The 24,925-nt window shown below is 45.4% G+C and overlaps 1 protein-coding gene and 1 long non-coding RNA gene across 4 annotated transcripts in view; one reads left to right on the top strand and one right to left on the bottom strand.

Annotated features, from left to right (window-relative positions):
- The window catches only part of SYT9 (synaptotagmin 9), a 245,014-nt gene that overhangs the window by 39,261 nt on the left and 180,828 nt on the right, over nucleotides 1-24,925 (bottom strand). The gene's annotated exons all lie outside the window — the stretch shown is intronic.
- LOC116476563 (uncharacterized) lies at nucleotides 1,707-16,088 on the top strand. The gene is made up of 3 exons (XR_004250245.2): nucleotides 1,707-2,718; nucleotides 2,946-3,015; nucleotides 11,785-16,088. It is a non-coding gene; the product is annotated as an uncharacterized LOC116476563 (long non-coding RNA).

Raw genomic sequence — 24,925 nt, forward strand, 5'->3', positions numbered from 1 at the left:
TGCTAGAGACCAGGACAACTGAAGACGGTCATGGGAACTGATGATAGATAAGCCAATGGCTGGCTCCTGGGGGTTAGAGAAACACTTTGGAGTATCTTCCCAGCTTGTACTGACAGTACCCACTCCTCCCCATAGTGGGCATGCCACCATGCCTGGCTAATTTTTGTTATATTTGTAAAGACGGAGGTCTCAGTATGTCTCCCAGGCTGGTCTAGAACTCCTGAGCTCAAGCAATCCATCCGCCTTAGCCACCCAAAGTGCTGGGATTACAGGCATGAGCCACGGTGCTCGGCCTCATTTTATTCTTTAAAGGAGTTTCAGGGCCGGGCGCGGTGGCTCACACCTGTAATCCCAGCACTTTGGGAGGCCGAGGCAGGGGGATCACCTCAGGTCGGGAGTTCGGGAGCAGCCTGACCAACATGAAGAAACCCTGTCTCTACTAAAAATACAAAATTAGCTGGGCGTGGTGGCGCATGACTGTAATCCCAGCTACTCGGGAGGCTGAGGCAGGAGAATCGTTTGAACCCAGGAGGCGGAGGTTGTGGTGAGCTGAGATCGCATCATTGCGCTCCAGCCTATGCAACAAGAGCAAAACTTCATCTCATAAAAAGGAGTTTGAGTTAGGTTTTCTGTTCCTAGAAACTCAAAGCATTCTACTTGACTCAGGGTGTGATAATTGTCCCATTCAAAGCTCTCTGGGCAACTGGCTCCATTGCTATCTTGTATGGAATTTATGTTCTGCTCTAGGGACCAGTCTCTCTGAAAGGAGTATGGGTAAGGCAAAAATAAAAACAAAAGCACTCTGGAAGGGAAGGGGACGTTCAGAGCTGTCCTGATGGACAGACCAGGAGCAACATGTGGAAGCCCCAGTGAGATCATTTTGACTGTGTAGAAGCAAAACTTTGTCAAAAATTAGAACTTCAGAGCAGCCTCTCAAGACATTGCACAAGAGGATGGGAGAAGACTGCCTCTGAAATGGGCCCAACTTACATACCTACACCTCTGTGGGAAAGAAGCAGTGGATAGAGTCAGAGAGCAGCTTTTCCGAGTGAGGAGAACTGCAGGGAACAGAATCAGGAGTGAGAAGGCCTCTGGGAGCCAGGACATTCTTATCTAATACTCGAGGCCAATGTGGCAACAAGCAGAAGTGCTTATGAGTAGATTTCCTAGATGTTAATTACTTAAGATTATTATACTTTTGATTTATTTCACATTTGAATTTGATTTCTTATCATCGTTTTGTTTCCTCAGTGTGTGTGTGTGTGTGTGTTTCAAATATAAACGTGTAATGCTGTCAGTTCTGTCTTACTTAATGACCCTTGATTGCTCATTCACATTTTAAAATTAATAACTGGGTATTTTGTGTATTTTTTCTCTGCTTTTGTATGTGCAGACTAATTTTCCAGCTATCTCTTTCTCTAGAGTTGGGATCCAACCAGCAGCAATGTCAGATTTGTTGTTGTTGGTCATGAGGTACATGCTAGTCCCTTGCAAGAAACAGTTTCAGGCACAGCTGGATCCAGAGGTTCAGACAGTGTCATCAGGACTCATTATCACCTTCTCTATTTCTCAAGTATGCTTTCTTTTGTTTCACTCCATCCTGGAGTGCACTCTATTATTTTGATGGTGAGATAGCAGCCAACAACTCCACATTTGCATCCTCACAGCTTCAAGTCCAGTGGAAAGGTGTGACTTTTCCTGATAGTTCCAACAAAATTCCTGGGCCTAAATTGGGTCACACACTCACCCTGAACCAATCCCTGAATGTGATGATTGGGCTTAAGCCTGGGGAGATGCAAAGATGCTCCTGGAGCTGAAGATGTGGATACCTCTACCCAAACCACATGGTTAGAGGGGGAAGAGGGGTGGGTCTTCAAAGGAAAATGTGGGTCTTTTATCTGAAGAGGAGAAGAAAAGCTGCATAAGCAAAGTCATACATTTTCACTTCAGGCCTTTTGAAGCTAAGATAGCGAGGGAAATTATGTTCTGCTTTGGGGGAATAAAATCTTTGCAAATACAAAATTTAGTCTTAACAGAATGCAACATTTAAAAACACATCTGTGGGAAAACCACACAGAACATAGCATGCCTTCTAAAGTAAAAAAGAATATTCCATTAGCTTTCAGAGTTTTAAAAACAAAGGGCTTTCTGTTAATAAATTTTACTGCATATTGTTCAGTGCATGTCCTATGTCCTACTGGGTTTAGAAATTATGGTTATTTTGAAGCATTTGATTAGGTGGGCAGGAAACATCAGAAGCAAAACAACTGAAAGTACATTAGCAAAAAACCTACATCACAAATCATTTGGGAATGTGAAGTCATAAAGGATGACGAATCGGTGCCAGCAGGATGGAAACAAAAGAATTTTCTTAAAAATTCTAAGGCATTGTTCTAGTTTTAATTGTTAAGTGAGCTGAATAATAACAGCTGAGAAGGAAGAGTCTTTTAAAACCAGCATTACTGTGTGATCCCGACGCTGATCATGTCAGAAACTGGTTGTGCTCTGATTGGTATAGCTGTGTCTTCAAAGCTGCTTGACCAGCACAGATGTGAGGTTGAGAGGTTTGCTGACATGTGTCAGCATGTGTAAAACTTTTTCTAGGGAGAGGGCAAGAGAAGGAAAAGAAAAGTCAAACTGGAACTCCAGTAGGTTGCGAGATTCATCTTGATGATAAAATGATGAAGAGAGAAAGCCTTTCCTAACAGATGGAGAGAAGTAAGTACACATTTGGACCCGAATGAGCTTGGTAGCTATGCCCAACAAGCACTGAGATGGAGGAACACTGTGAGTTTAAATCTGTATTTTGTCAGCTTTTCTTACAATAACAATGCCAAATCTTAGTTGCTTACAGCAGTACACACTAATTTCTTGCTAATAAGTCTGTGGTTGGCTGCAGCTCTGCCAGACAGGTAGAAATCTACTTCCGCGTCTTCTTGTTCCAGGAACAAGCTGAAGAAGCCCCCGTTTTCCAGGGCATGTTATTCCCATGACAGCTGCTAAAAGTTCAAGGGGGTGAGTAGAAACATGTGGAACTGGCATGTTGTCATCCTTTCATATTCTATTGATTGAAGCAAATCACAGGCCCGAGTCCTAAGTCACTGGAGTCAAGATCCTGACAAGAGTGTGGTGGGGCATATAACAATGAAGAAATAATACCATCTACCTTAATCTGATAGCTCGGCCAGTTATTTGCCTCATGATGTTGGATGAATTAGTTAAGCCTCCGTTTCTGTTATCTGGGGAGACAAAACTGTTTACTTCGCAGGGTGAGAGTTAAACTGGGGATGCCTGTACAGCGCTGAGCACAGTGGTCTGGATAGAGTAGAAAATGTAACATCGGATTATTATTCATTGGAGGGATCATATCACAGGCAAAGCATGCCTGCTTGGGAGGAGGGCAATGACTGGCATCCTGGAGAAAGCAGACAGGAACTGAGAAGTTAGCTGGGCACAGGGGAGGGAGTGGTAGTTGGGCAGGCAGGAGAGGGTTTAAGGTGGTGGGAAGAGCAGGGGCCCACCAGACCCAATGCTCACAAACACTGGGGAATGGACGAATAAATGGGTACCTGAGGAGAAACAGTTCAGGCCCTCTCTCAAACAACTCTAGGAGAACAGCTGGTCTGAGGATGGCTGTGGCTTTATTTTCTAGGATAGCCTGGTCACCTTGCTTCCTGTGGGTGAAGCAGACTTTGCCCCTTGAGATCAAACCTGGCAGGCTGTGCTTTCCACACCCCCAGTCCAGTCGCCTCTCTTGTCCCTACTGTCATCATATCCTGCCCTGTACTTCCCCTTCTCCAAACCAGTCCCCCACTTCCACTGTCTGCAGCCCTCCTCTGGTGCTCCACACCTACCTCCCCTACATCCTTAATCCTTCATGTAAACTTTCTATCCACTTTCTCACTTCAACTGAATCCTGGTTCTCTTTTGAAGTCACGACACTTTCTTTGTAGCACTCTCAAGAGGCCACCTAGTCCCTCACATTCCATGCATCTATGCATCTCAGGGTGGCCTGGCAAGGTTGTCGCTTTTGCTCCATTTTTTTTTTTTGAGATGGAGTCTCACTCTGTTGCCCAGGCTGGCTCACTGCAACTGTTGCCTCCTGGGTTCAAGCGATTCTCATGCCTCAGCCTCCTGAGTAGCTGGGATTACAGGCATCCACCACCATGCCCGGTTAATTTTTGTATTTTTAGTAGAGACAGGGTTTTGCCATGTTGTCTAGGCTGGTCTCGAACTCCTGATTTCAAGTGATCCGCCCACCTTGGCCTCCCAAAGTGCTGGCATTACAGGTGTGAGCCACCATGCCTGGCCTCTTTTGCTCCTTGATGCCTTTGCTCCTCTACTTTCTCATAACCCTCTGAGTATTGGCTTCTCCTCCCTGGTTCCATCAGCAACACCCTTGGCCACCCTCCTTCATTCTGTGAAGACTAAGCCCCTGTTGCTCCCAGTTTTCCTTTCCACCTCAAGCCCTGAATCTGCCCCACCCCAGTCAACTGGGCCTGGCAGCCTTCTCATCCTTAGTGATGACCCATCCACTGTGAAGCTACGACTGAAAAGAGGGGTTCAGGTCTCTGGGGAAGCTGTAGAGACCCTGCCCCTCACTCATTGGGCCTGCTAAAGAATTCCGTTTGAAGGCCTATGAAAAGTGAGTTATTTTGAGATAATTCTTTTTGTTCTGTAGAGCAGGTTTTGCCACTTTTTCAAACTATTTCAGTATGTCTGGAAAACAGAACCACACACCACACAACATTGGAGATGCAGAGGGCACAGTTGCCATTTTCAGCATAGACTGAGGTGCATAATCGCAGCGTGAAATTGCAATCAATAAAGCACAGTCATCTTGCCAAAGCGGCACACTCACAGCAGATGCTGTCTTCCTTGGAGCAGGAGGTGTGTGCTGCTACCCTGTTCCGCCTTGAGGTGAGCCGCAGCAGGGATTTGGAGCCCTGAACGGAGAACATGTGCATGAGGCGTCTGTGTCCACACTGCTTTTAGCAGGTGCCATCAAAGGCAATGATGTTTTCCCCAAGTCTCAAGCCAGATCCCTGCACCTGAGTATGGCGCCCTCTCACTGTAAAGGCTGCATTCAGAATAAATCCCAGATAGAACCAGATGGTTCTGAAGCCCTTCAGAGAGAAGGCCTCCCCATTTCTCCTCAGTTTCACAAAGTCACTAGATTGTCTCAACAATATTTCGTATATTTGTGAAATACCCCAAAGTTCACGGGACCCCGAGCCCCGTGGTTATTCTCTCCTTGCAGACTTTCAAGGCTTTGCTTAAAGCCCCTGCAGACAGGTAGAGCTCATGCTCTTAGGCAAAACATGAGATGCTGTCGGTGAGGGTGTTTTTCATTCAGCTTTTTAGAGTGTAGACATTTGAACGTGCAATCTTCTGAAACCATACAATGACTGTCAATGAAGGATCCCTAATTTGTGAGTCAGGAAGGAGTTTGCACACTTCATGCTGAGCAAATGGGAAGCTGAGCCCACCCTCTTGCTCTCATTCAGCCAACACTGGGCACCTAGTTGTATGTTGGGGCCTACATGATGGTCTCAGGATTCAGAGATGAATGAGATACAGTATCTGTTCTCAGGGAACTCATAGTTTATTCAGGAAAACCAACACAAAATTACAAAATAGCATTATGGGAGCTATCACAAAGATATATATACAGAGAAAAGGTTATATGTTGAGTTCGAAGGAAGTAAATGTTTGTTAGGGAGCTTTGTGTAGCTATTGCAGACAAAGAGAACAGCACATGCAAAGGCAAAGTGGCACCACAGAGCAGTGTTGCCAGGGTACTAGAAGTGGCCTGTGTGCTGGGGCATAAAATGTTCAAAGGCAACGATAGTCTGTGCCTGCAGATAGAGAGGGGCCAGGTTGTGAAGGCCTGAGTGTGCCCTCTAAGGAATTTGGGTTCTAACCTATAAAAGGAAGCCACGGAGAGCCAGAGAGAAAGAGAATTGGGGTGAGGTACCAGGGTGAGTTGTGAAGGGGGCAGGCAGTTCCCTGAGGTATTCACTATGGCACAGGAAGGTGGCCACATGTGTCCCTGCTCAGAGAATCAGTGATATGAGGGCAAGATTGATCAGACCCCGAATCAGACAGTTCCAGAACATTGGAAAGCCTTAGTGGTCCATCAGACAGAGTGACCTCACAAGCTCTGCAGACACACACACTTCCATATTGCCAAACCGCAAACACTGCATCAAAAGGGCACCAGGATGTATGCCCCTGGGCCCTGAGGTGGACAGCCCTGGCGATGCTGTGTCCCATGCTTCTCTCCCAAGCTCCCCTCAGGGATTGGGTCCTCACTGCCCAATGGATCATTCATGATTCAGCAGTGATTGCAGGAGGCCTGCGGAGCTGACCAGGGACCAAAGTGGGCTCACAGACAGAAAGGCAGGGCAGGAACTACCTACCCACGCTCTCCAGGAGGAGGGGAGGAGAAGCAAGGAGAAATGAGGGTATTGGTCTTCCGCCTCTGGAGAGGGAGCTTGTGGGCGTCCCCTCCTGCTTCCCCTTGAGGGAATCAAGACAGAGGGGCTGGGGGGGATGACTAGGGAGGGCTTTTTCTTCCCTTGCTCTGGGAAGCGCTAGGATCTAGGTTCCTAAAAGACCATCCTGTGGTACCACGTGCTAATGTTTGGGATCAGGAAGTTGTCATGTTGTCACTGGCTCCGGAGATCACTGGACAGGAGGACCAGCCCAAGAGTAAGCCCTCCTGAGAGTTCTCAAAGCAGGAGAATCAGTGTTTCTGGCCAAGACTCCATAAACCTCATAAAGCCTGGTTTCTCCTTTAATAATAATGATACTAATAATAGCTAATATCCATTGAGCAAACATTAGGTACTAGGCACTCTTGTAAGTGTTCTGCATTTATTAACTTATTTAATTCTTACGACTCTCAGAGGTGGTTAAAAATTAATCTTCACTGTACAGTCCTTCCAATGATAACCATGATTATCCTTGAACATAGAGGCTTCATATTCCAGCTCCATGATTTCAGCAGTTGGGAGCTTTTCATTTCCTTTGCAGCCCTTGGCTTGGCAATAGGCACAACTACAAGGTCAAGTGGGTGTTTTCCAGGCAAGTCTGCCACGTGGACTTGATGCTGTGCCTGGGGCTGATTCCCAGCTTGGGGCTCCCACATAGAGGCGGCTTATGCCGGGGCAAAAGCCAGCCTTGTGACCAGTTCTATGCCAGCTACAAGAGCTGGGCTTTTTAGTAACTTCAGCACAGGAGCTACGTACTGTGCGCAGTAGGGTAGGATTGTCTGAGCCCAAACACTGGCCAGAGGACTAGTGCAGCCATCTGGAAGAGTCAGCTCACAAAGAGGAGACTTCCCCAGGGCCCCACTGTATAGACAGTGCCTCTGGGATTCCAGTGTTAGGCATGGTCTGAAGAGGATTCAGCCCAAGACTCCTGTCTGTTAGAAAAATTGCCTCCCTGGCTGAAAGAGGCCAGGAAGCAGTTACATCCCTGTGGGCCATCTTTCGAGATGCTGCTTTGTGTGGTGCAGAAAAAAACAAAAAGTGACTTAGGTCAGAAACTTGAGGCATGACTATGTCCCACTGTCAGCCAGCGAAAGCCCATGAAAAAGAGAGAAAAGGGTGGTTGGAAGTATAGGAGGAGAGCAGGCATATGCAGGGGGCCAGCAGTCCAGCAAGGTTTTTGGAGAAGCACCAGGCTGGAGCCATGAGAGGTCAGGGTCAGGGAGGAGGGGTACAGAGGGGGACTGCAGTCAGGGGCTCCCAGGGGACATCCCCAAGGGAAGTCAAGGTCAGAGAGAGCAGAGAGCGGCCATGGAGTCCAAGGCTGGACAGCGAAGCCCAGGGGCAGCCCCAGCCCATGCCACACATGCTTTCAGAAGCCCTAGTTCCCGCTGAAGCACATTTTTGGACATTTGATTTCTCCCTTCTGCTTCTCTCCTTTTCTTGTACATACATGTATGTTGAATAATATCAATTATCGAAGTTTACCTAGCATCCATTAAGTTCCAGATGCTGTGTTAAACATGTTACATTCATTTTTTCATTTAAGTCTCACACAGCTCTGTGAGGTAGGATCTATTGTTGTGTTGCTAAAGAGTAGAATAACCTGAGGTTTAGAGGAATTTAGAAACTTGCTCAAGGACACACAACTCAAAAATGGCAAAGCCAGAATGTGAAGCCAGCTCCAGCACTCATGCTTTTAAATACCACTCTCTCTTGGCCGGGCATGGTGGCTCATGCTTGTAATCCCAGCACTTTGGGAGGCCGAGGCGGGCGGATCACGAGGTCAGGAGATCGAGACCACAGTGAAACCCCGTCTCTACTAAAAATACAAAAAAAAAATTAGCCGGGTGTGGTGGCGGGCGCCTCTAGTCCCAGCTACTCGGAGAGGCTGAGGCAGGAGAATGGCGTGAACCCGGGAGGCGGAGCTTGCAGTGAGCCGAGATTGCGCCACTGCACTCCAGCCTGGGCGGTCTCAAAAAAAAAAAAAAAAAAAAAAAAAATACCACTCTCTCTCCTGGGTTCCCAAAGTGAAAAGACCCCATCCCGACTTTGATAAGTGGATGACAGCCCAGGGCCCTAGCAGAATCCCAGCAGGGGAAGACTCTCCTGGAAGCTCCTTGGCAAAACAAGCCACCCTCTTGTCTGTCTCCAGCCACCGACCTCTAAGTCCCAGTGCTAATCCTGCTTTGGAAAATCACAAACTCCATGAGAGATCAAAGGCAAAGTCCCAGCTCCCGCCTATCAATCCATTCCTGCCTGGCCCTTTATGTGGTGCAGTCCCCCAGGGAGGCAGCAACCACAAGCCAGGAGATACTCTCGGCTCTGCTTTCATAGAGAAAACCTCCATTGGCTATGGAAATTGGGCAATTTTTCACTTAAAACCATCTGAAAACAAACTTCAGTGCCTTCAAAATTATATATTCACAGAACATTTCTAGACTCTGGAATAGGATTAGATGGTAATGATTTAATTGATGGTTAAGTGTGTAGATAAAATGAATATGCTGAATTCTTTCCGTAATTATCTCTCCAAGGAGCCCTAGCAGCTGTAATTACTGTCTGAGGCCAAAATTACAAACCAGCTGTAGTTTTAAGCAAAATACATTGCAGCCTCCACTGGATCATTGAGGAAAAGTCGGTCACTACCAGCACAGAGGCCCACTAGGATCCATCAAAAAGGGAGCACAGCCCTTGAAGAAGTTCATTCCCAAACCTCAGGGAATATGTTCTCACAGCATTGTTCTACATCCCAGTGCCTCACTATCACTGCATGCTGCTCTCTCCTTGCAGCTGGAAACCCTTCTTCCTCCCCTAGGAAGATTTCTCAGACTTGTCAGTTCACACTGATCTCTCACCCTGAGGATTAAAGAGCAGGCTGAGCAAAAAGAGGCACTATTAAATCTCAGCACAGGGAGGACGGAGGAGCCCTCACTGGCCAGCAGGTAGACTGGCAGTCTCACTACAACTCGGAGTCTGTACCCTTTTTGTAGCCAATAGGCCAAATTAGGTTCTAAATCTACTTCTGGCTCTAGTAAACTGGAATGGCTGCTTCCACTGATCAAATGAATCCAATCATGACCAAATTCTCTATAGAAGCTAAGCTCTTGCCTGAATAGTTATGCAAAATCCATGCATTCATTCAACAACCATCACAGAATTATGGAGTACCTCCTATGTGCCAGGTACCATGTGAGGGATTGGGTATACAATGACAAATAGAGCAGATATGGCTCCTGCACTATTGGACTGTGGCTTTTGAATTATCCTTCACTTGACTTGGAATTTGCCAACAGTCCTGTCTGGGACATTAGGATCTGCATCTGGAGATGAGGTGGTTGGGTAGAAGAGAGTTTCAGGATGAAGTGGGCATGCTGAAGGTGAAGAACGGAGCACATGAGCTGCTGATTTCAGCTGAGCTGGCTGGAGACACTGGCCTTGGCTCTCAGGAGCCTTGTCTGCTCTGCAGCCTCTTTCATGCATTCAGCACTTCCTGAGGTGCCTACCGTGTGCACAGGCTGTGCCCTCTGTGGTTCACTCCTTCTACCCCTGAAAACATGGACCCCATGCCCTATCCTTGCTGTGTGGAGCTCTTGCTAGGTATGACTAAGATAGAACACAGTACCAGGTAACACCGTAACTGTTATTAAACAATCTCTCTAATTATTTTCTTATGTCTATTTCCTCAGCCAGATTGTAAATTCTGTGGGGAATGGGACCAGCATTTCCCCATTATACCTCCAGTGCCAGGTAGGGTGCTTTGCACTTGCTCAGAAATATTCAGCTTAAAACAAATTCTCCAACTCCACTTCCAAAGGGGAGGCCAGGGGATTCCTTTTCAGGTGAAGGTGTTAGGGAGTCGGGTCTGCAGAACAATGAGCAAATCTAGACTTCCACAAAGGCACACCAGAATCCACTCATTCCCATTCAAAGAGTCCTCTCTCTCATTCTCATTCCTTCTTTCATTCTCATTCATTCATTCATTCATTCTCATTCTGTCTCTCTCTCTCTCCCTCTCCCCCCTTTTCTCCCTCTCTCTCATTTTCCTCACTAGACTGTGTACTCCTGGAAGGCAGGCGCCATGTATTTTTATCACTGAATCCTCAGTGTCTGGACGTCGCGTGGTACAGAAGGCCCCTAAATAAGTTTTTTTTTAATGGACCTATCAATGAACCCAGCAGAGTCCTGAAGAGTTACCTGCAGTGATGTCAATGGCCAGGGGAGGGCAGCAAAGGGCAGCAGAGCTGATAGCAGAGGCCCTAGGAAAGGCCTACTGCTCTTTGGGAGACAGATGCTTGGCATTGGGTCAAGGAACCCATTACCCATGTGAGAATCTGGAGACATTGAGAGCCCCAGGACTGGAGAAAACGGCTGACAGGAATCCAGAGAAGCCCAGTGTTATAAAGGAGGGGGACCAATTTGAGTGGGGAGCTGCAGAAGTGGGTGCCCAGTGCTGGGGGTGAAGGTGTGTGGAGAGAAGAGCTGAAATCCCGATTCCCAGCGAGATAGTCTAGAGTCACAGTGTTGGCAGCACGAGTCCTGTGCTGAGCTCTCTGGGACTCCAAACATGCCCGAAGGGCTTTGACTCTCTGGTTCTTGAAATGACAAATGTTCTGAAAGACGGGTCTGACACCATCCTCCATCCTGGTTTGCAGTGCAGAAGAGTGGGAGCAGAGAGCCGAGAGCAGACCACAGCTGTGTGTGTGTGTGGAGACGTGTTCTCCAGCCCCTCTTCAAGTCCCACTACAGGGGTGGGAAATGGCAGCGTTAGGTCTGTAGAGGAAAAGCTCCTTCCCTCAGCCATTTTCACTGAGAGCAGAGAGTTGATGGCATGTGCAGAGACATGGCAGGAGGTGGTGGGGTTGCTGGGACCATCTCTTATCTGGAGAGTTTCTCAGTGGGCGCTGCTGGTCTGGCAAGCTTTGAGATTCAGATTTGGTTTGCTGCCCTGTGGTGTCTGTGCTGGCTTGAGCTTTTTGGAATAGGCTACAAAATGGTTTGCTTCCAGGAGGTGGATAATGGAGTGCAGAGTTGTCATGAGAAGAAATAGGGTGCCTGTGGGGGAGAGTCATAGCTGGAAGGTTGGCTGGGTATTGCCAGGGGAGATGGGGATGGTATTTTTCTTGGTGTCCCAGAAGAAGGGATCCATCTCCAGGGCTGAACCTGTTTGGCCCACACAGTCCCATTCCTTTTGCCAGTGACTGCTTAAAAAATTGGCATACTTCTGGCCATGATGTGTAAGGAGCCAGTTTGCTGGGCACTTGAATAATTTTGTCCTTGCTCTTAACAGAGAGCTACAAGAAGTACGTTTTCCTGTGGATACTTTCATGTCTGGATGCAATGCCTAGACCTGCATCCATCTTGCGACCAACTTGAAGACGAATCGAAAGGAAGGAAGGATGGCCCAAGAGCCTGGGAAGAACTGGTGTTCCTGAAACCATCATTAACCACAGAATCTACAATCCCCGAACCCCCCATCCTTAACCATGGAATCTACAATCCTATCTCTAGACCCTTTGTCCAGATGCTACAGTTTCTTTGTTCAATCTAGTTTGTGTCAGGATTTCTGTTCATTACATCAAAAGTATTCTAATATTTGTAGCAAGGCAACTGGAGAAGTTTTCACTTTATCTTTAACCAAAGAAGACTTCCAGGAAACATCTCCTCAGTGGGTTTCTCCCTCACCACTGGATTTTTGTCTCTGTACTAATGCTTTGATTTGTTTTAGGAGTCTTACCTCTCCACCTGTCATATTCCCCTGGCAGGCTCATTTCTGCTAATGCCCACAATATGCATATCAATGAGCTTTCAACCTTAGGTACACAGCTCTTCAGGCATGTATAGCACATTAATCTGTCGCTCCTAAGTGGTCTGTTGACATGTTTGGGTGCCAGTTATACCTACAAGGCTGTGGTCCTTGTCCTGGGTTATTCTGTTTGTTCTCTCTGCAAGATGCATTAGGACACCCAAGGCCATGGCCATCACTTACATCTAGGATTCAATCTTATCTCCTGTGAATCACTGGAAACCTCCTGTCCTGGAACCCTTTTATTCCACATCCCACTTGATGTCGTTCATAGCAACTGGTCTTGTGGGTTGTCTGTTTTATTGTGTTGTCTTACTCTTCCTCCTGGTATCAGTTTTTAAATCCTCTTGATGAGATCAGCTGATCAATCGCTAAGCAACATAGTCCCCCATGTCTTTGTAAGATTCTCTGCACTCATGGCTAGAATGATTTATTCTGGTATCTTAAGCTGTGTTTCAGAACCTCACTCTAAATATGAACCTATTCTTGTAAGTCCACTACTGATCATCTTTAGATATTCTTCAGTCTTCCAGAGTTCCAAAGGGCAGTAGGAAGAAGCAATGAAAATAGCACCTGTATTCTCACATCTTTCATTTGTCCACTCAAAAAATACCACCATGTTCACTCCTGGTGGAACATTTATGTCCATGAGAAGCAGTGGCTTTGAAGAGTTTTGGCAGACTCTTTAGTGCGCCTTACTCAACATTGGGAAGGTATCTTGCCATCAGACCTTTTTGGTCTCCATGAAACTTCTTATACCCCCCCTAGGAAAAGTCACTACCTGTGATCTTTCTGAGCTTCTAAACGCAGCATTTTTTTACACTTCAGTGAGCGGGGGTCCTCCTTATTTGTGCTTCTCTTCCTGTAAGGGTGACTTCCTCCCAGTAGGATGAATCTCATGCCTATTTGTGTTATTTTGCTAATTCCAGCTTCTTTTCTACTCAGGGGGGTTCCAACTCTTTTAAGGTCTCATCTTCAGCACTTCTAAACTGTGGGAAACTATGTGAAAACAAATGGAGTGGCCAAACACACTATTCATCACTGTGCTTCTGGACAGCTGCAAGTCCATACGTGTTCCGGTGAGTCTTCAGGTTGTACGGGAACAGAGGCTGACTCAAAGTGGTTCGATGAAAGTCTAGATGGGAGTGCTTATGGTGTTCTATAATAAAGTACTCATGGAACAATAATAGAAATGGATTCTTAGAGAAGCCTAAGAGAAGGAACTATGATTGCCTCATTTCCCTGACATTTCTACGTTTGGTGGCGTAATCTAATCGACCCAACCCCCCTTGGGGTGCCAGGCCATGTCATAAGTCACTGGACAGCCCATAAACAGGTTTCTGGGAGCATGTCCCCATCTTGATCCAATCACCTGTGGCCAGTACATTTTACAAACCACGGTGGTTAGGGCTGCTTGTTCAACAGATATTAGGGGTGAAGTTGTACATGCGTGCAGGGGATGCTGAGATGGTAGGCACCGTGAATAACATGTTCCAGGGTGGGCTCTGCCTCTTGTCTGCTCTATAACATACCCCTGCTTCCTTGTCCTGACCTCTCATTTGCTAAAGTCTGATTTCTAGCTTTGAAGTCTCTGCTCAATCTCTCCAGCCTTCTGCTCATGTCTTCACCTCCTACCTTGCAGCCTGTCTTTTGACTTGATGTTGCTTGACTGCAATTCCTGTGACTTGGCCTTGGGGTCCACTCCCATGAAATGCTTCTCTGGCAGCCTTGGCAGGTGTGTCCCAGTGTTCCTGAGTTCCAGTGTTCCTGGCTGTGTCCTTGCACCAGAGCAGGCTGCTTGAGATTAGACATGCTCCTCCCTCCTATCAGTCCATCTTGGCTCTGACACTGACTCTCCTCAGCCTCCTTTTCTTTGTCTGCTGGAGCAAGCAAAGTTTCCTAGAAGGTTTAAATTTACATTCTTGGTCAAGATCTCACACCATCATGATACTGAAGCAGATAGAGTGACTTCCTTCTCTTCTAAGCTGTGTACATGCCTCCATGCCCCTACTAGTTTGTATAATTCTAGTGTCTATAATTTCTTCCATTCTTTCCTGAAACTTTGTCCTTTCTGTTAAAGTAGGTTTTTAGGGATATTTCTCAGGTTGGTTCATCCCTCTGAATGTCTTGGGTTTGTCTGATTGAAGCCAGATGGACACAGTGAGTGTTTCCTTTCTGAGTGGTGGGAGGCGGCTCTTGCATCACCTTTGGGTCCTTTAGAGCTTTAGAGTAAATGCTCAAAGACTGCCCACAGCTGGACTTGCTGGCTGTGAATTAGATCTGGGAGGAGAGGACTTAGCAGGAAAAAGCTTCTGTATCTAATGCTAAATTCAGAGATGAAGGCTGAACAGAAGTGGTACATCCAAGAGTCAGGGGCAGGATGTAGGAGGTGCATGGGATGACAGAGGCGGGGCTCTGATCTGAGAAGGGCAGTGTCAATGTGCACAGCAGAGCATTGGGGAGGGGATGTGTTGTTCCATACAAGCTGATGGAAGTTGTTAGAAGAATAGGAACAAGACTTGGATGGTGGCAAAAGACCTACCTGCACCAATGTGAAAAAAGGGGCCCTTTCAAGGCTGAGCCAGGTTGGAAGAGGGCAGAGCTGCTTCTAGGACACCAGAGAGTGCAGCAAGTATGCAGAGAAAACCCGGGAACCAAGAGACCTGAGAGAGAGGAGGCAGATGTGTGGGCCAAAGTTCTGATAGTTGGGAAAGGTGATAGAAGGCACTGCATTAATGCTGGGTCCTCTGCCCTTGTACTAAGAGCAGCACATGGCTGCCTCCGAATCCTGCCCATGGAGTAACATTTGCTTCCATATGCCACAAAGATGAGATGGGGCCCTGATGTGCCTGTTATAGGAGGGCAGAGCATCCTGTGTGCTCCGTGAGAAGAGCTGGGCCACGTGTCTCCAGGTCAAAGCCCGCACACCGGTTATCCCCTCTCTCTCTTGTATCTTCAACCTTTCCTTTCCTATTGGGAAGGATTTCCATATTTCCAAGAGCCTGCTCAAGTGGGGTCAGCATGTCTCTGGTCACCACCCTCTCCCCTGTGGAAGGCTGGCAACTCTCCCGTCTATTCAAAATTTGAAACCACCAATTATATGATTGACACTATTACACTGGAAAAATTTCCTGTCAGACTCCCCCACCAGACTCTTTACAGGCAGGTGCTTCATCTTCATCTCTCTGTCCACAGCACTTGGTGTAGTATTCGCAACCTGGCAGGAATGAAGGAGTCCGTGTGGAGTCAAGCACCTCAGGGAACCCCTTCATAGCAGTGACACACACCTCCAACAAGAATTGCCTCTTCCTTCCTTCTGTGGCTTTGCATAGCATTTTTCTTTAATTATGAACACAGTTGGTCTCTCTATGCTGTTTAGGCTAAGCACAGCACAGCTTCAAACTGGAAAGTTAAATATTTGTGGTAAAAATAACTTATTTGTGCCCATGCAAATGTGGCAACACAAACTCAGGCATGTAGTGTTCTATGCAGAGAAGCTAAAGCCGAGGAATGACATTAATTTCCGGTGAAAATATGTGATGACAATCTTAGAATTCTGGCTTTTCAGAAAAAAAAAAATCACTCTAGAGGGTCCTAAAAATATGTGCAGTTGGTGACAAGTCCATATTCCTTCTTATCACTCCCACACTGGATCAAAATACAGCGGTCGTTTCCAAAGTGCATATCACACAATGTTTTTTGAATCCATAATAGGCAGTGGCCCATTATGGGTGTGTGAAATTAATTTAATGATTGTGACCAGTAGTCTATTTTTAATGAAAAAAATAAAAAAGTGTATCACGTTATGTGTATTAATTTCATGAAACTTTTGTTTCAGTTTTGTATCTATGTCCATGTCATGATTGAAAGGTATATCTAAATGTCAATCAATGCCAAGAACATTTGTGGCACACTGTTCCCTTCCATGTAGAATTGGGGACTTATTGAAATACTGTGCTACACCTTACATTCTTGACACTAAAGTCTTTGTGAAGCACTGGAAATTCCAAAAGCCAGAGAAATGAGAAACTTGGGCTATCTCTGGAAAAGTTATCCTTATTTAAACACTACAATAGAACAATAAGAAATAAGCTACTGGGAAGCCTGGGTGGAGTTACAGTTTCCCAGAATCTTAATTGGCTGCAGAAAGGAAACAAACACTTGTCCAGCATCTTTCACTGCTTTCACCAGATATTATGCTAGGTGCTTTCATGTATGTTATATCATTTAATCATCCATACACAGTTATCTAAAACTAGCTACTAATATCCTCATTTTACAGAGGAGGAATGAATCCTCAGAGAGATAAGATAATTTGCTCAAGCTCAGCAGCTCTAAGTGTAATTAGGCTCCTCTTCCTGTTAGACACTAGTAGCAACAGCACAACTGAGGTCGTCCACCAGGAAGTTGAGCTGGGTCACGTCTTCCTCTTTGATTAAATGATTTTGCTCTCCTCAATTTGTCTGCTTCGATCACAGTAGCTCTTGCATTTATCTGTTTTAGACCTTCAACTTTCAAATTAGATTTGACTTCATCAAAGAATTTGGCCAAAACAAACAAACAAACGAACGAACAAACAAAAAACCAACTGGACACCACTGTATTAAACAAGTAATTTAAGTCTTTGTGTGTATGCTTAAGTTTGCTAAGAGCTCTTACATTTGTACCTATACATGCCTATAAACAGCATATTACAAATAATCTAGAAGCACATAGGAGCACCATGGACCCTCAGTCTGAGATCAGACTAAGCAACTTCTCATTTTACAATTCAAATGCAAATCCATGTTAATCCTACTGAAGATACTATCCCCACTTTCCCTCCCTCCAAGACCACTAGATTCCTTTCCCTGTGGCTGGCTGCTGCACCAACACTTGTCTCCCTTTTCCTAACCTGCTCTTTCTTCAGTTTCTTTACTGCCTGGAAGGAACCTTACAGATAACCTACCACCCTACCCACCTCAATAGCAAGCACGTCCTGCTCAGCAGCACAGAGCGTTAAAAACAGAGGCCACCTAATGTTCTCTTAGCATGGAGTGGGTAGTGATGGTGGAAGGGCTCAGTCCTTAAATTCCAAGCCCTCCTCTCTAAAATTGGAATGGGTTAAGTCCTGAATCTGGCCCAGATCTGTTTCTCCTATAATAGCCCTGGCTCACCATTATTCCCTATCTCATGGAGTTCTCTTCTGGTCTTTTCAGCTGTTTTTTTTTTCTTTTTCTGAGATGAAGTCTGGCTCTGTTGCCCAGGCTGGAGTGCAATGGCACAATCTCGGCTCACTGCAATCTCTGCCTCCCGGGTTCATGTAATTCTCCTGCCTCAGCTTCCCAAGTAGCTGGGATTACAGACGTGCACCACCACGCCCAGCTAATTTTTGTATTTTTAGTACAAACAGGGTTTCACTATGTTAGTTGGGCTGATCTTGAACTCCTGACCTCAAGTGATCCACCCACTGCAGCCTCCCAAAGTGCTGGGATTACAGGCGTGAGCCACTGCGCCCGGCCTTTCAGCTGATTTTCTAATCAAGAAATTATATCAGTCTTTGTCTGCAGTTGTTCAAGGACTCTCTTTTAAAGTGCAGAGACTATCCACCTCAGCTATAGCACAGGGCTCAGCACTGTACTTTCAGTTATGGAATACAGTTATTTCATATATGTTATATTATTCTTAATTCTGTCCCTAGTTCCTGCTACTGAGGAAGTCCATACTCAGCAGGACAGTCTCCTGGTCTGCCATGAATTCAAACACAATCTGTAAAGACAGTGAAGGAAGCTACATCTGTGCATGGGGGCTTTAGAGAATTATTGGCTTGAAGCAATAAGAGGAACATCTGGGCTGAGTAGTCCTCGAAGACTCTCATGTGATTCAAAAGTCCTTTTCTTCCTTATTATTTCCTCTCTTGCTATCAAGCATCTCCTCTGGCAGCAGCAACTGGAACTAAAAGTGATTTCTCTGTAACAGCGAGCAAGTTTCTCATGGCCTTTGCTATTAACTCTTTCATGCCTGCTGACCTGCAAAAGAATCAGCAGGGCTTGTGCTGGAGCAGATGGCGCACTGTGAGTGATGGTTTAGATTCTGCCTGGACTCAAACCATTTGGTTGATGGCAGGATCCTTGATTTTACCCCTTCTTATCCTGAGAGTGTAGGGTTTCTCTGAATTATTATTTCTTTCTTTGCAAGGATCCCTGGATCCTCATTCCTGATATAAGACTAGTTCTAGGTAAGCGCACATTCATGTGATATATTGGTTCCATACTAGGCAATGGAAGTGCCACATTATCTGTAAGGAGCAGGAGAAGAGCCATTAGCCCCAGCCCTGGGAACAAACTTTCTGTAACTTTAAGAAACATAAAATTTTAAATGCAACTGAAAGATTATATTCTGTCACCTCCAACTACTCATCCATAAATACAATAGGCACCATGGAGGCTAGGATAAAGTGCAAATTTAAGATTACAAGTGTGCTTATAATAAATATTGACAATATCATGCCTTCAATGTTATCAATGTTGATGTCACCCTGCAGGCCCAAGGTAGAGAGGTAGAACTGCTCCCCTGGCTGCCCTGCCATGCTTTGGGGTCATGTGATACAATCTTCCATAGCCACGGGGCCTTGGTTGTCAACTCACTCCTGAACCTTGTGTGCCAAAGTGAGTCCAGCTTCCACACCCTTCACCTCCACCACCAGGCTGATCCAGACTGCCAGACTAGGATCCTCCAAGCAAGATCCTACCTTGATCTTAAAAACTTCCTTTGAAGAGCTCTACTGTCATGTTTTCTAAAACCAGAAGCCCTTTTGGTTCCTTCATTAGAGGCAATCACTGCCATAGAGAGCCCTACTCAATATCCCTCCATAGACGCTTCTAGAACTAGGTTGGGAGCATGAGATGCTCAGCCTTTATGTTTTGTTATCTTGAACCACATGGGAGTCTTTGAGGACTGCCCAGCCCAGACATTTCTCTTATTACTGCAAGCCAATAATTCTCTAAAGTGCCTAAGCACAGACGTAGCTTCCTTCACTGTCTTTATAGATTGTGTTTGAATTCATGGCACAGCATAAGACTGTCCTGCTGTGTATGGAGTTCCTCAGTAGCAGGAACTAGGGACAGAATTGAGAACAGCACTAACACTGGAAATACAGTGCTGAGCCTTGTAATGTAGCTGAGGTGGATGGTCTCTGACTCTGTGGGCCTCTCTGCAGCCAGTCCAATTCCTGTCTTTCTCTGGTCAATAAATGTTGCTGGCTCCAACTGAGCCTTATTTCTTGATGTGATTCTGATTCCAGTCATTAAGGGGGATGTCTTAGTTGTTTTGGGCTACTATAACAAAATATCTTAGATTGGATAATTTATAAATGACAGAAATTTATTGCTCACAGTCCTTGAGGCTGGAAAGTCCAAGATAAGGTGCTAGCTGATTTGGTGTCTGGTGAGTGCTAGCTCTCTACCTCATGGATGGGGCCATCATTCTGTGTCCTCATATGGTAGAAGGGGCAAACAAGCTTCCTTGGGTCTCTTTTATAAGGACACTAATCCCATTCATGAAGGCAGAGCCCTCATAACCTAATTGTTTCCCACCTCTTAATACCAGCACATTGGGGATTAGGTTTCAACATATGAATTTTGGGAGGATGCAAGCACTCAGACCATAGCAGAGAGAGAATGCAGATAAAGCCCAGCAGAAAGCACAAGCAGATGTGGATGTATTTGGATCCACTTCTCCATTCCCATTTCCAGGACTTCATTAAGCATTAATAACGGGGAGAAAAATTCAGAATGTTCATATTTTAAAATTTATAGTCAATCTTAATCCCTTTGGATGGTATTTAATTTCTTGATTGGTATATTAGTCCATTCTTGCATTGCTATAAAGAAATATCTGAGACTGGATAATTTATAAAGAACAGCAGATTAATTGGTTCACAGTTCTGCAGGCTATACAGGAAGCATGGCACTGACATCTGCTTGGCTTCTGGGGAGGTCTCAGGAAGCTTTTACTTATGGCAGAAGGCAAATGGGGAGCCAGTGTGGCAAATGGCAGAGCAGTAGCAAGGGGGGTGGAGGTGCCACACACTTTAAACCAGATCTTGCAAGAACTCACTCACTAGCATGAGGACAGCACCAAGCCATGAGGGATATTATCCAAACACCTCTCATTAGGCCCTACCTCCAACATTAGGGTTCATAATTCAACATGAGATTTGGGCAGGGACAAATATTTAAACTATATAATTCCACCCCAGCCCCTCCCAAATCTCATGTTCTTCCCATATTGCAAAGTACAACCACGTGTTCCCAATAATCCCCCAAAGTCTTAGGTCATTCCAGCATTAATTCAGAAGTTCAAAGTCCAAAGTCTCATCTGAGACAAGGCAAGTGCCTTCTACCCATGAGCCTGTAATATAAAAAATCAAGTCATTTACTTCTAAGATACAATAGAGGTACAAGCATTGGATAAACATTCCCACTCCAAAAGGGAGAAATTGACCAAGAGAAAGGGGCTAGAGGCTCCATGCAAGTTTGAAACCCTGCAGGGCAGTCATTAAATCTTTTTTTTTTTTTTTTTTTTGAGATGGAGTCTCACTCTTGTTGCCTAGGGTGGAGTGCAATGGCACAATCTCAGCTCACTGCAACCTCTGTCTCCCGCGTTCAAGCTATTCTCCTGCCTCAGCCTGGGATTGAAGGCACCTGCCACCACACCCAGCTAATTTTTGTATTTTTAGTAGAGACAGGGTTTCACTATGTTGTCCAGGTTGGTCTCAAACTCCTGACCTCAAGTGATCTACCCGCCTTGGCCTCCCAAAGTGCTGGGATTACAGGCATGAGCCACCATGCCCGACTGTTGTTAAATCTTAAAGCTCCAAAATAATCCTTGACTCTATGTCCCATATCCAGGACACACTGGTGCAAAGGGTGGGCCCCCAAGGCCTTGGGCAGCTCTGCCCCTATGGTTTTGCAGGGTTCCTCCCCCAAGGATGCTCTCACGAGCTGGGGTTGAATGCCTGTGGCTTTTCCAGGCACAGGGTGCAAGCTGTCAGTGGATCTACCATTCTGAGGTCTGGGGGATGGTGGCCCCCTTCTCATAGTTCCCCTAGACACTGCCCCTGTAAGGACTCTGTGTGGGACCTCCAATCCCACATTTTCCCTTGGCACTGTCCTAGTAGATGTTCTCTGGGAGGGCTCAGCCCCTGCAGCAGGCTTCTGCCTGGGCACTCAGGCTTTCTCATACATCCTCTGAAATCCAGGCAGAAGCTGCTAAACCTTCACTCTGGTACCCACAGTTAAGCACCTGCAGGCTTAATGCCACATGGAAGCTGCCCAAGCGTATGGCTTGCATTCTCTTAAGTAGCAGCTGGAGGTGTACCTGGGCCCCTTTGAGCCATGGCTAGAGCTGGAGCAGTAGGGATATGGGAAGCAGCGCCCTGAGGCTGCACAGGGCAGTGGGGCCCTGGTCCTGGCCCACAAAACCATTCATCCCTCTTAGGCCTCTGAACCTGTAATGAGAGGGGCTGCTGCCAAGGTCTCCCAAATGCCTTTGAGGTCTTTTTCCCATTGTCTTGGATTTTAGCACCTGGCTCCCTTTTAGTTATGCCAATATCTCTAGCAAGTGGTTCCTCCACAGCTTGCTTGAATTTCTGGCTTGAAAAGCTTTTTCTTTTATTGCCACATGGTAGGCTGCAAATTTTCCAAACTTTTACACTCTGCTTCCTGTTTAAATGTAAGTTCCAACTTTAAGTCATTTCTTAGGCTGTCAGAAGCAGCCAGGCCAAATCTGGAATGCTTTGCTGCTTAGAAATTTCTTCTGCCAGATACTCTAGATCATCACTCTCATGTGCAAACTCCCACAAATTACTAGGGCATGGACACAATACAACCAAGTTCTTTGCTAAAGCATAACAAAGATGACCTTTGCTCTTGTTCCCAAAAAGAGCCTCATTTCCATCCGAGGTCTCATCAGTCTGGACTTCACTGTCCATATTACTATCAGCATATTGGTCACAACCATTTAACCAGTCTCTAAGAAGTTCCAAACTTTCTCTCATCTTTCTGTCTTCTTGTAAGCCCTCCAAACTCTTCCAACCTTTGTCCATTACCCAATTCCAAAGCTGCTTCCACATTTTCAAGTATCTTTATTGCAATACCCCACTTCACTTCTGGTACTGCTTTTCTTGCATTGCTATAAAGAAACACCTGGGACTGGGCAATTTATAAAGAAAGGAGGTTTAATTGGCTTATAGTTCTTCAGGCTGTACCGAAAGAATGGTACTGACATCTGCTTGGTTTCTGGTGGGGCCTTAGAAAGTATTTACTCATGGCAGAAGGCAGAGGAGGAGCCAGCATCTCACTTGGCAGAGCAGAAGCAAGGCAGGGTGGAAGGTGCCACACACTTTTAAATGACCAGATCTTGCAAGAACTCACTATCAAGAGGACAGCACCAAGCCATGATGGATATGACCCAAACACCTCCCATCAGGCCCCACCTCCAACATTGGGGATTACAATTCAACATGAGATTTGGGCAGGGACAAATATTTAAACCATATTAATTGGTTTTATGACCACTCTTTAGTAAACTTTACTAATATGAACACTTACTATTAATATGTAAAGCATCTAAGCACACACCATTCAGATCCTAAGCTATGAAGGAAAAAATCAGCCCATTGTTTTCCTGCCTTATTCATAACTGCTTCTGTTTCTGACAATTTGAGTATAACTCATCATAGTGTACCATATACCTAAAAGTTACAATTGCATTATGTAATTTCTGAATGAATTGTAAAGTTCCCCTTGTTTTATAGAAACCCTGTTTTCTTTATTTCAAGCACTTTGATTATCAATATCATCACATTTTACGTCCTGAATTTTATCTAAGGTGTGAAAAAAATATGTAATTCTACCACCACTGACTGAAGACTTTAAATATACATTTGAGTTTTACATAAATATAATGTAGAAATAAAAATAATACTAGAATTGCTAAAATTATTGTTGTTAAAAGAGTATAGATTTTCATTTTTGTTGTAAATAAATGAATTGCAGTACATCACATAAGACACTGAAGGGAAAGGACAGCTATGTGACTGATCTTCACTCCTGAGGAACTGTGCCTTTATCAGCTCAAGAGAGTGATCATAAAATGAAGAGCTTCCCACAGGCCCTGAGACTCCATATAGAATTTGAATAACATATAAATGCAAAAGGAAAGCAGTTTTTTTCTTAACCTTATATAATATTTGTATGTCACTGAGAGTCAAGTGTCCCTCTTTTCACCATGTTTGTTTTAACATACAAGTTAATTATCTGAACATTAATAATTTGCTCCATTAGGAAAACTTTAATGGGAGTCTACTGTGGGCCACACACTGTTAGGTACTGGACATACCATAGTGAGCCAGGCAGAAGAGCTGATCTCGTGACAGCTTTGGGAATGTTTCTCTTCACTCCCAAAGAACACCAACTGGGGTAGTGTGAGTGTTCACCTGTATCCTAAATAAGATGTTTTTCATTTCAAATAAAAGAAATTCTGCTTAATATTGCTTACACAACAAAGGGAATTTATACATTTACATACTTATAAAGGCCAGAGGTAACACTATGTTTGGGAGAGGTTTGATTTAGGAGCTCAACCACATGACTGAGAATCTGGTTTCTTTGTGTCTATGGGCTTGGTTTCTCCCTAAACCTGGATCTTCTATAGAGATCCAAAGAAGCCATAGCTGCTCCCAGGGTATATAGTGCTTTGTTCATATCCAACAAGAAAGAGAGAGCATCTTTGTCCAAACATTCACACCAAATGTTTTATAATACTCTTGGACTGAATCAGTGTATGCAGTGGTAATCCCTATGGTTAGCTTGACAGGTTTAGCCTGGAACTAAGTCATATGTACCATCACCAGAGACAAGGATGGAGCCAGGCTCCCTAGAATCATTAGTCAGAAATCAGGGCCATCAGAAAGGGGGCTTGATGCTGGGGAGGCAACTAATAAATATTCACTCTGTCGGTGTATGGGTGCCCACAGGACCGGGCAGGATCTTTTGTGAGGTTCCCTTCTGCTTTTTGTTGCTGGAGTGTGAGTACTAAAACCATCTATCCCAAAACAGACCCTCCATTAACTTGGCTGTACTATTCTATTGTCTTCATTACTACAACTTAAGTATTCACTCATGGGACTTCCCAATTTCTATTCCTTAGAAAGCATCAACAGTTTACACCCCAAGACTCTTTGAATCCCAGGCTCAAAATCCTCAACTTGCTGTTCCACCTCAGCTATTATATCATAACACTGATCCAATCCTAACCAAAGTCCCCATCTCCCCACTTCATCTCCCTCGTCACATGGAGAGACCCACCTTAAACCACACTTCAAAGTCTCAGTAAATGAGACTCTGCCTTTCCCTTTCCGTTACCTGGGAAAGCAATAAACTCAGCTTTGTCTTATCAATAGGTTGTTCTGGTGATGTTTGGAAGACAGCATTTGACAGGTGCATCTTCTGAAAGATTCATATCCAGGAGCAGTGGGCTTCCTGAATGTCCTCTGCCAGGCTGCTCCGCCTTTGCCCCAGGCCCCATTCCCCAGGAAGGAACAGTCTTCCACCCACCAGACTATCAGGAGGGAGTGTGTTTC

This window comes from Hylobates moloch, unplaced genomic scaffold, assembly GCF_009828535.3.
Source record: "Hylobates moloch isolate HMO894 unplaced genomic scaffold, HMol_V3 SCAFFOLD_11, whole genome shotgun sequence".
NCBI classification, from domain to species: Eukaryota; Metazoa; Chordata; class Mammalia; order Primates; family Hylobatidae; genus Hylobates; species Hylobates moloch.